Source organism: Diuraphis noxia, unplaced genomic scaffold (genome assembly GCF_037042655.1).
Source record: "Diuraphis noxia isolate RWA-SAM2 unplaced genomic scaffold, SU_Dnox_SAM2 contig0007, whole genome shotgun sequence".
Classification (NCBI taxonomy): Eukaryota; Metazoa; Arthropoda; class Insecta; order Hemiptera; family Aphididae; genus Diuraphis; species Diuraphis noxia.
The window spans coordinates 1,925,756-1,937,094 of record NW_028301717.1 but is presented as its reverse complement, the minus strand read 5'-3'; the positions used below and the strand labels follow the sequence as shown (position 1 = coordinate 1,937,094).

Here is an 11,339-nt window from a genome sequence, read left to right as displayed (position 1 = left end):
AGCCCATAACTATATGGGAATACTAGAAGTATAATGTTATAATTGTTTATTAATATGTTATATGTGTAGTTTATTGACTATTGTGAATAATTCGATAAAACAAAATGTATATCTTTCAATATTTTAGTTTGTACGTTTCTATTTGATGTTCTAATGAGTTGTAAAATTTTACATGAAATTACCTTCTTTTTTTTCTATTAGCCTTTATTTGGCTCAACAATTAAACATCTAAACTTAAATTATCTTTTTTCACAAATTAAACAGTTATGCACGAAAATTTGAAGAAAAAAAACCCATGAACAAATTTAATTTAATGATTAGTATTTACTTTGTTTATTATATTATGTTTTCATAAATTAAATTACCCATAAAATAACTAAGACCCTTCTGGATCATAATATAGTACTTGTGATTAATCATTACAAACAATTTCAAATATTATGTTTTATTGTGTTCAGGGACGGCCTGGGAGAAAAATTCAGGCCGGGAAAATGTATTACCCAGGCCACTTATTAATGTTTACCTTTAGGCGTTACTATAGTGGTGGAGGGGGGTAAGGGATTGCTGAGCTTATATTCTACTCCCACACTACCAATTTATTTATTATCTTATCTTTTAGTTTTTATTATATTATTAATTAATTATGTAAGAGGACATAAATAAAATAGACTTTCAACCTTCAATCAGTATCAATATTTTAGTGAAACTGTACATCTCAATTAAATTTCGAAACATGACATTCTAGTTTCTAGTTACACCTATCTCTATGACTCTATAGATTTTCTTTAAAGAAATGAACAAAAAGTTCAATTAGCCACTATATGCTTGAATTTTTTATAAACAATAAAATACAATTATTATTATAGCTGGTGTGTAAAATGTAAATACGTTTCATAGAATAATATTATTGTAATAATTTCTATCGGTTATCAATATAGTTGGATCGGACTAAAAATAGAGTAGGTGGTATGGGCTGTGAATATTATTACTATTTACTATTTAGATAGCAATCCCGGCCCGCGTTCGTGTGCGCTAGCCGCGAAGTACCTAATCTCTCCAAACTCCGACGAAACATACACAATAATAACAATGCTTTTATGCATTCCAAAATACCCATGAGCAACTCTAGTTATTACTTATTATATAGTAATAAGCACTAATAACTTATTATATTACAATTTACTGGCAACGGGTGTTCTAATTTGGATTTTTATACTGTATAGTATACAAGTTTACTAATATTAAATATGTAATTTTAGTTTAAAGAAATTAAAAACTACCTAATTATTTTAAAAAATAATGCGATACAGCCGTCAGGCCAATGAAAAATCCCAATAGGCAGGCCACCGGGAATCTCCCGGTATCCCGGTGGGCCAAGCCGTCCCTGATTGTGTTTATTAGATATTTCTCATTAAAATATGTCATTACATTATAGCCAACTAAAAATTTAAACATTATTTATTCATATACAAATCATACAACTGCCGTTGATTTTGAATTGACAAGAGCCGTTTGTCCCTTTTTTTTTATTTTGTATTATAGTATAATTACATTATTATGGTCGTCTTAATTTTAAACCTTGATAATATTAAGAATATGTGGATATCATCCTAAAATACACTACTAGATAGCGTTGTAATACTGTCTGAAATATAATATAATATTCAATTTAACAATACATTCCTCGCTCCGCTCAGAATCTAACTTTGAGAAGAATAGATATCTTCTTATCTTGAAAAATTATAATTATTCAAATATTGTTGGTAATCTGCTGTCGAAATTTAGTTGAAATCATGATTTTAATTCGTAAAGACAATCATGGGCGTAGGTAGGAAATATTTTTGGAGGGGCTTTTGTCTAAATCTATATTAATATGATACAATTAAGAATCATTTATTTGTATGTATTAAATAATATAATAATAATTATAATAATTTATAATATAAATACAATATTTTGTCCATATAATTTACAAATTTAAAAGTATAAAAAAAAATTATAAGATAAAACTTTGTTTTCTTGGTTAGGTTAGATTGTTTTATTTAATTTCGGGGGGTGTTTGAACACCCAAAACCCCGCCATACCTACGCCCATGAAGACAATGACAGAAACCTAACCTAACCGTTCATAGTTGAATCTTGAATGGTTGATATGTATAGTTTAATTTTTAATAGTTTAATAATGAGTCAAAATCATGCAATATTATTGCGATGACGGTGGCAGCGTATGGATATTATAATATACTATTATAAAAATTACTAGGAACATTATTGAAAATCTTTATATTATGTAAATTGGATTTTCAAAATTCTCATTTATGGTTTATTGTTAAAATGTGGCTCGATAATTTTATAAATTTTCAACAGTTGAAATTCAACTAGAAAATAATTTGTAAATTTTCACGATTTTAACATATAATGATTGCTTATAAAAACCACGTATTAAATGTTCAAGGTTTTTAATCCAATAATTTTTTTTAACAATATTTATAGAAAAAAATATTTTGAATTTCAAATTTTTAATAGTATACGTAGCTTAAAAAAAGTTCAATATTAAACATAATTAGGAATACATGCTGTAGAAAATTATAAAATAAATATTTGGTAAAAATTTCAAGCATCTACAGTTTGTCGTTTTAAATTCTGATCAGAGCGATTATGATGATGCGTGTCTGTGTGTCGGTGTACACAGTAAGTAGTGGAAATAATGCTTTGATTTTTAAGTTCAGTATTTTTTCCGGTGGAAAAGTGAATCTAGTTGATGCATTTGGGAGGTAAAAATTTAAAATTCTCAGTAGCTTTCAAAAGCGAATGGAAAAACAAAATTAAAGAAAAATAGAAATTTTCTTATGTAAAATCGATTTTCGACATTATCTGTACACGATAAGTTGTCGAGATAATACTTAAATTTTCAACTTCAATAGCTTTTCTGGTTGTAAGTGAATCTATAGTTTGTGCGCTGAGAAAAAACAAAAAAAATTATTAAGGAAAAACTGGAATTTTTACGCAAATTCAATTTAAAAAAAAATCGATTTTAGATATTGATTTAAATTTAAAATAAATTACCATATACACATGCAATTTTCACTGAATTTTTATACTGACGTTTTATATATAGATTCTTGATACATTTTCAATTTTTTTGTTTTTTTTTTCTCTAAATTTCAGTAAAATTATTTTATTTTATTTTAATTTAATACGGGCCGCAGCCCAAAGTACAGAAAATAAATTTACATATTATAAGTGAATAGTAGACATAACAATTAAAATAGAAAAAGAAATGAGACAAAAGAAAAGAATTACAAAACTAAACTTAAAAACTAAAAGATGGATCCTCGTTAGCAATACGCATCATTCTATTTAGTGGTTTGTTTCGTGAATAATTTGTCGTACACAGCGGAATACTGAAAGGATAGGAAGAACGGACCTGGGCACAGGGAATTTTAAAGCTTACTTTGGATAGAAGTTCAGGACAGTCGATCGACCCATTTATGATTTTGACTAGGAAGACCTTGTTAATGGTGATACGTCTATCGGCCAAAGACTGTAAGCCTAGCATATCTATTACTGCATCATAATCATGAGGTCTATGTTCAATATTTAATAGATATGCTGCAAAACTCAAAAACTTCCGTTCGACTCTTTCTAGTTGATTTATATTGCTTGTGTTGTGAGGGTTCCATATAATTACAGAAAATTCAAGAATAGATCTGATGAGCGCACATTATAAGGCTTTTAGTGGAGTTATCAACTTAAATTCGTTACAAACCCGCTTAAGAAATCCAAGAGCTTTTAAAGCTTTACAGCATGTCGCATCTACATATATATGGTTATGAAAATTTAAGTTACTATCATAGAAAACTCCGAGGTCTTTCACAGTATTCGATTCAATAACTAGATAGGTTCCACGAAGTGAATATTTAAAATCCAAGTGAGTCCGACCTTTATAAAAAGCTTTTGAGCAATATTTGGAGACATTAAAATCCAAACCAATATTTACAGCCCAGGCGTCCAGTGCCCACAAGTCATTTTGAAGTAATTGACAGTCATGTACTGAGCAAATTTCTAGAAATAGCTTTAAGTCATCTGCAAATAGTAAGAATTTACTGTGGCGAATAACTTTCTTTATGTCATTAATAAACAATATAAAAAGTAATGGGGAAAGATGGCCACCTTGAGGTACCCCTGACGGCGTGTTTAATACCTATGATTTGATACCAAATACTTTTACGAATTGCTTGCGATCGGATAGATAAGAGCTGAACCATGATAACAAAGGCTCCCCAAAACCACTACTGGCAAGGACTTTCATAAGAACAGCATGGTTAACCCTATCAAAGGCTTTACTGAAGTCGGTGTAAATGACGTCAACCTGATTCTTTTTTGCAAAGGCATCAAACACTTAATCAGTGAACACTAGATTGTATGTGTTAACTGACCGATTAGGGCAACATGACCCATGTTGCTCATCTATTATGATTTGATTTACCGCAGATTGGATAGAATTTAAGACAAAGGATTCAAACAGTTTACCTATATTTACTGATGATAGTTATTGGCCTATAGTTAGCTACATTAGAAATATCACCAGATTTAAATATCGGCGTTATGGAACTAAGTTTGAGTATATTAGGGTAGGATCCTGATCGAGAATAAGAAATCACCTGAGGTACTATCCGGGCCAATAGAATTATTTCCTTTCAGGCGTGATAAACCTTTTTCAACATCTGATATATCAAAGAAACAGTTGCTCGGAAGATCATTAATAAGGGATTGGGATAACTCATTTTTATATAGGTATAACGAAAATATTAAAAATAAATTGTTACAATTTTTTTCTATAAGCATTTAAAGTTTGGAATTTGGCAAAATATGTACGTAAAAACCTTGAAAATACCGAAAAGTCAAATTAAATTTTTATGAGTATTTGAATTTCAATTGAAACTTAAGTTTTTACTACATTGGATATTCACTCAATTTCTTTTGTACTAATATTCTTATTTTATTGTTATTCAAAAACGGATAACTGTATAAACTTGAAATTTATACCATATGTTTATTTTGTGAATTTTTAAAATATTTTAACTATTTTTTAATTATTTGAATCATTTGAAATTATCTGTTTTTTTTTTTAGTTTTATATTCTATAAATATAAATAACGTTTTATTAATTGAGTCAAAAAACTTGAAAATTTAATACATTAAGGTTCTCCATAAGTTGATTTAATAGCAGTTGGAAAAAACTAAAAATACGTGGGCACGTTTTTTTACAACATTTATTTAATTGAAAATTTAGAAATTATTTAGTTGTTAAAAATTTATAAAATGTTTAATCTTTATAGCTAAGGATTGAAAATTTAAAACAAGGTTCCACTTCAGTATTTAATTCTCTGTCAATATTAATAGTTTTATAGTATACATATTGTTTAAACTATGAATGATTGAGTGAGTCGGATACCGGGATACGTCATAATGAATCTGATTTGATTAATTTGGAATTTATTTTACAGGTATCTAATTTTTTTTTCAATAATAACAGAAATTTATATTTAATATATTTTTTGTCTTTATTAGTTAAGCATTAACTACATTGGCTATTAACTTTAACAAAGTTCTTAAATTTTTACGTTATATTTTTTTATTGTACAATTAAATTTTTTTTAGATTTTCAATCGTTTTTGTGTGGTCAATTTTAAGTCGATTGAAAATTACCTCATTTTTTCTATTTAGAGTAATGTATTTCGGGCTGGTTGAATAGAATGCTTAATTTCTTTTAATTTATTTTCCGTGGTCGTATGCCATTTTTTGTTCTACAAATCAATGCCGTATATTTTGTTTATATTTCTTTTTATATCTACAAGTGAAGAGCTGTCAGAACTATTAAATGCATTTCTAGCTACTTTATTTGTCTTTTCGTTTCCATTTATGTTCCAATGCCTTGGGGTCCAAATAAATCTAATGTTTTTGTTTGATTTGGAAAGAAGGTTACTAATTTTTAGAGCTTCTGTAATTATTTTGGATTGCAGACTGGGTGATTCGGGGTATATATCTATTTTTGATTATTGATCACTAGAACTAATTGGGCTCCTTTAATATATTTAATGCAGCGGTTCCCAACCTTTTTGAGACTATTACTCATAAGTCAGGTTAGATATTTACAAATACCCCCCGACACAAAAAAAAGTATTGAGTAAAAAAAAAAAAAAAAAAATATATATATAAATATATACACATGTGTAAATGGATAATAAGTACTTAAAATACAAATAAATAGTTTAACTTTTACCCTCCAAAAATTGTGTTTTTACCCCCAGGTTGGGAACCGCTGATTTAATGTTATATTTTAGTATAACTTGGTAACCAATCATTTACATTTAACAAAATGTAAAGTTTCCTTGATTTTTTGGATAGGTATAGGTCGCAGTATAGTTCATCAATAATTGCATTGACATGCAACTGAATTTGTACATTGATATACATCTCATCTAATCTATCAAGTAGCCTAAAATAAAACAAATAAAATAAATTACTTGTAAAATAATTTAATGGAATCAAAATTTAAAATCCGATTACATACCCTGACATAGGTACTATTCCATAATAAGTACATTTAATCCGCTTTAACTCGAAAATGTACGTTCTGGTGTAGAGATGCGTCTGTCAATACAGAAAGTGCACACATAAAAAAAAAAAATACATTTATATTAAGTTTTAAATCTTTGTTACAGAGCATATAAAAGCATCCATTACTGTCTTAAAATTCAGTTATTTGGACATTTTCCACCTTATTTCCAACAGTGTATATCAAATTTCTGTCAATGTTTATGAGTAAAACTGATAGTAACTTCATGCTAATTAGTACACTTTATTTATTCAAATTTAGATTTTTAGAATTTTTAGTTAATCATATTTTTAAATTTCGGATAATTTTTTTAACCTAAGTAGTGCCATGTGGCGATACAAACTTCTGTTTTCCAAATGACAACCCCCTTTTTTACTGAAAATTATTTAGTAATCATTATTTTAAAAATTTTTTATGCATCTAAATCAAAATTTTAATGATTAGTTTCTGAGCTATTAAAATGTTTACACAAAGGATAATAATTCTTAAAATTGTTTTAGTAAAATATAAAATATATCAATATAATACATAATATTGAGAATAAGAAATTTCATAAATTTACATATTTTTTCTGCTCAACTTAATCTTATGCTTATTAATTGCACAATACATTTTAGTAAGATTCCTAGTTATACCACTGTTTTATTTGTAAGAAATGTATTATGTATGTTTATAATAATAAATATTAATTTAATTGATTCGATCTCTTGGTTACAAATGGTAATGGTATTACAATAATAATAATAATTTATTTAATGACTGCTCAAAGGCAAATAGTATAGGTAGTGAAAACAGAATATTAAAATAATAGCCAAGATAAATTAAATATAATACAATTATTTTAACAAGATTTATTCGGAATGATTAATGTCACGGTAAAAGAAATCAGTCTTTTATATTTATACAATTCACATAGGAAACCATGCATTATTTATTAATCAGCCCAAAATAGCTGAAATTTTGACGGTGGTGATTAATGATTAATAAAGAAAATAACTTATTGTTTATCGTGTGGACTTCACATTAAAATATATACCTCATAATAATTCAAAACAATCTATTTTATTGATAAAGGTCTCCACACAATGCAGCGGTGGCGATTACCGCAGGACGTGGTAACGGCAAAATTAAGCTGGTTACAATTTACCGCCAAGTCAAAAGAATTTTACCGCTACCTGAGGTTAGGTTTTTAAACATTCATAAAAACATACCTATAAATATTGATGAAGTAATTAATATATTTTCAAGATCATCTAGAAGAATAAAAACGGAGGATTGGTCAATTTAATTTGTTATATTTATTAAAGTTTGTTATTAATAATTATTAAATAATCTCTTATAATAAGCGTATATAATGAATAAAAAAACTTAAACTATATGCCCATGCTTTTATATACTTTAAGTACATTTTTTTGTTAAGCCCCCCCTTTTTTTCATTTCTAGATCCGCGCCTGGCTACCTCTGCAGTATGTGGGGACCTTAAAACAATTATGAAAATATTTTCATCTCAATTATAAGAGGTCAATACCTATAGTTTTAAATTAAATGAAGAATAAGAGCAAACGAGTTATTAAAATTAAATAAAGCCTACGAAAATAATGATTTAAGTCCGTGGACACAAAATGAGGTTTAAACAAAGTTCTGTTTAAAATTTTTTCCATAAAGTATGCGATGATTTATTGCTTTCAATATTCAAATTGTATATCATAGTACTCTATATCTATTAATCTGTACTTGGATGATTAAAATATTATGAAGAGTTTTCGACACTTCAACACCTGTGTCGTATTTAGGAATTTAGTGGTAACAGCCGACAGGGGTCCACATCATTTTCATAACACACTACCATGACCCTCTACCTTACTTCTACCACCATTAACGTACTTATAAGAATTTAATTTAATACGTGTATAAAAAATAAACATCGTTTTGAAGTTCATAATTATTTATTTTTGATAATTTACAAAGATTTTGAAATAATTATATTAAATTTGGAATATTTGAAATTTGAATATTCATTAATGAAAATGAACAAAGTTTATAACTTTTATCGTGGGTGTAATGTATAATAGCTATGGATGTCTATATATATTTATTATATATATTATTTTATTAATCTCTTAAATATACAAAACGTTGCTTTTTATAATAATATTACTTTAATCCAACAAATGGCAATGTGAGCATGCATAATATCTGTATTTTGACAGGCTTTTTAAAATTGTCTTTGAATAGTACTGTAGACACTTGTATTGTATTCAAGGTTTTATACATTATACGTATTCGATAAGTCTTAAAAATAATTACTCGTAAATTCTTTTTATGAGCACTCAACACTTTGATGACGCTTTATAAACATCATACAATCAATATTCAGTACAGGTTTTCGAATTCGAATGCAATGATTTAAAAATGATTAATAACTATTAATACCCCTATTTCTATAACATGAAGGCAATATTCACTAAGCTAGGTTGAACTTGTGCCAAGCGTTTTTTATTTTTAAAATCAATAAATTATTCTTATAGGAAAATCCACGCGTAAACCGCGTGTAAACAAAAACAGGGTAGACTATAACATAATTACTTATTTACTTATATATAATATATTAATTAGCAGTCAATACTCTATACATATTTTAGAATTCAGTTTGCAGAATATATGACACTTAACTATTGGATCATAAATTCCTGGGATTTACAATTTGTTAACGATATTTTTTACTTACTATTCACGTAAATGGGCAAAAATGCACAATATGTACAGAATAGTATTTCAGTTAAATCTATTGGTATATTTTATACCAACTTATATTAGAACTCAACTCATGCTAAGGAACTTTGAAAGCGGTCCATCATATTTTCGAGCAAGGGGTAAAAAAAATTTAAGACACTTAACAACCGGATACAGTATATACATAACAACAAATACAAACTACATACATACTTACTTAGTACTTAAATAATATAATACTTAAATTTTTTGTTATGCAACGAATAGATATAGGTATATTGAAATTAATTTGAAATCGATTTTACTTAGTATCGTGGTGTGTCAATTTTACAAATATTCCATGTATATTTGGGAAAATGTTGTACCTATACTTGTTAAAAGCGGCAAATGTGTATTTACGCAACTGCTTAGCATTTTAATATAGAACTTATCATATTGCCCCTTTGTGAAAGTTCTGTCTTATACTGTAGATTTTTGGTTGTTTATTGAAAAAAAAAACAATATTGAAACGTATATAAATAACGTCGGAGTATGATCGACGGCGAATCAGGGCACCAGAAGTAATTGATCAGATGGTCGAGATACTTGTTAGTCGACTCGCCGTATCACTCGGCACTCGGCAGTAATCATTCCGAAACACAATAACAACAATATTTTTAATAGCAATAATGAAAATAATAACACAACAATAACAAAAAACAAAATAATTTGGACCGTTACGCGGGACCAGTCCGCTCGATGTCGCTGCGTTGCCGCCGTTTCCCCCCCGTAGACCGCATTCCGCGTGCACATCGTACGTGCGCGTACCGCTTCGCCACCGTCACCGCCGCCGCATGGCCAAACGTCTGCCAGACCGCCACCGCGCCGCCGCCGCAATTCTCTGCCACCACTACGACCGCGCGCCATCACCACCACTGCCGCTGCCCGATCAGCGCGTACTCGACGAGTACCGACGTTGACTACCAGCACAGCAGTGCATTGTTCGCGTCCGTCGGCCGTGGTACCGCGTCACCCGGTGTGCCGCGCGCGCAATTCTGATCATGTCAAAATCATAATAAATACAATAATTCAATCGAATAATTTCATAATATTATTGTGACATATATAAGTGCTATACTATTTGACACACGTGTGGCACGAAACGCGGCGGCTATGGTATAGAGTGTGTGATCTTTCGTGCCGTCCGTCGCGCGCGCTAGTTCGTATCCTCGTGCACAGTGTTCGGTGCGCGCGCGCGCCCGCGTATATAATATGTATAGCGTACGGTAATAAGTCGCCGCGCGCGGGTCTAGAGATTGCCGTCGGAGTCGGAGTCGTCGTTCTTTTCCTCGGCGTTCGTTTAATATTTCGTTGGTTTTCGAGTGCGTCGCGCGAACGGGGCGCCGGCCACCCCGCCGCCGCCGGTGGCCAATCAATGCGTGCCGCTGGTGCCGCCGCCGCTGCCGTCGTCGCCTCCTGTCGACGGCCGCAACACAAGGTACCCATTATAATAAAGTATGGTATAATACGGTTGCAGTATTTTGGTAAAATATTAAATTTGTTGGGACGGCGTCGTTGTTATTGTTATTGACGCTGGATCGAACTGCAGTTCGACGATATTGTGGCATTATAGCATTATTATTGAGGGACTTTGCGATCGGAAGATCTCGGGGCCGGTGGTAGTGGTGGTTGTGGCGTCGGTAGGTAGGTGGTAGCTGTCGTTTGTCGGATGCCGCGAAACCGGACGTGCCGCAGCTGCCTGACGCCGCTGACGGTAGCAGCCACTGCTGATGCATTCGCCGTGGTAGTGTAACTCAAGCGTTCGCGGATGTCTCGCGTGCATCATAGCCGTCATAGTCGTCGTCGTTGTCGCCGCCGATGCCGTCCCCTCCATTTCCATTCAATAAACACGCGTGCCTCCGGGAATCGGGGTCAACTCGCTGCCGCGCGCTCAGAACGTAATATTATATTATAATATTATTGTAGATGTGTAATAGCCAATAGGT

The 11,339-nt window shown here is 30.7% G+C and overlaps 1 protein-coding gene across 1 annotated transcript in view; it reads left to right on the top strand.

The window, feature by feature from the left end:
* Positions 1-10,321: 10,321 nt before the first annotated feature.
* The window catches only part of LOC149054383 (uncharacterized), a 138,733-nt gene continuing 137,715 nt past the window's right edge, over positions 10,322-11,339 (top strand). The window contains exon 1 of the mRNA XM_089230374.1: positions 10,322-10,831. The gene's annotated coding sequence lies outside the window, so the exon portion shown is untranslated. The remainder of the gene's footprint in view (positions 10,832-11,339) is intronic.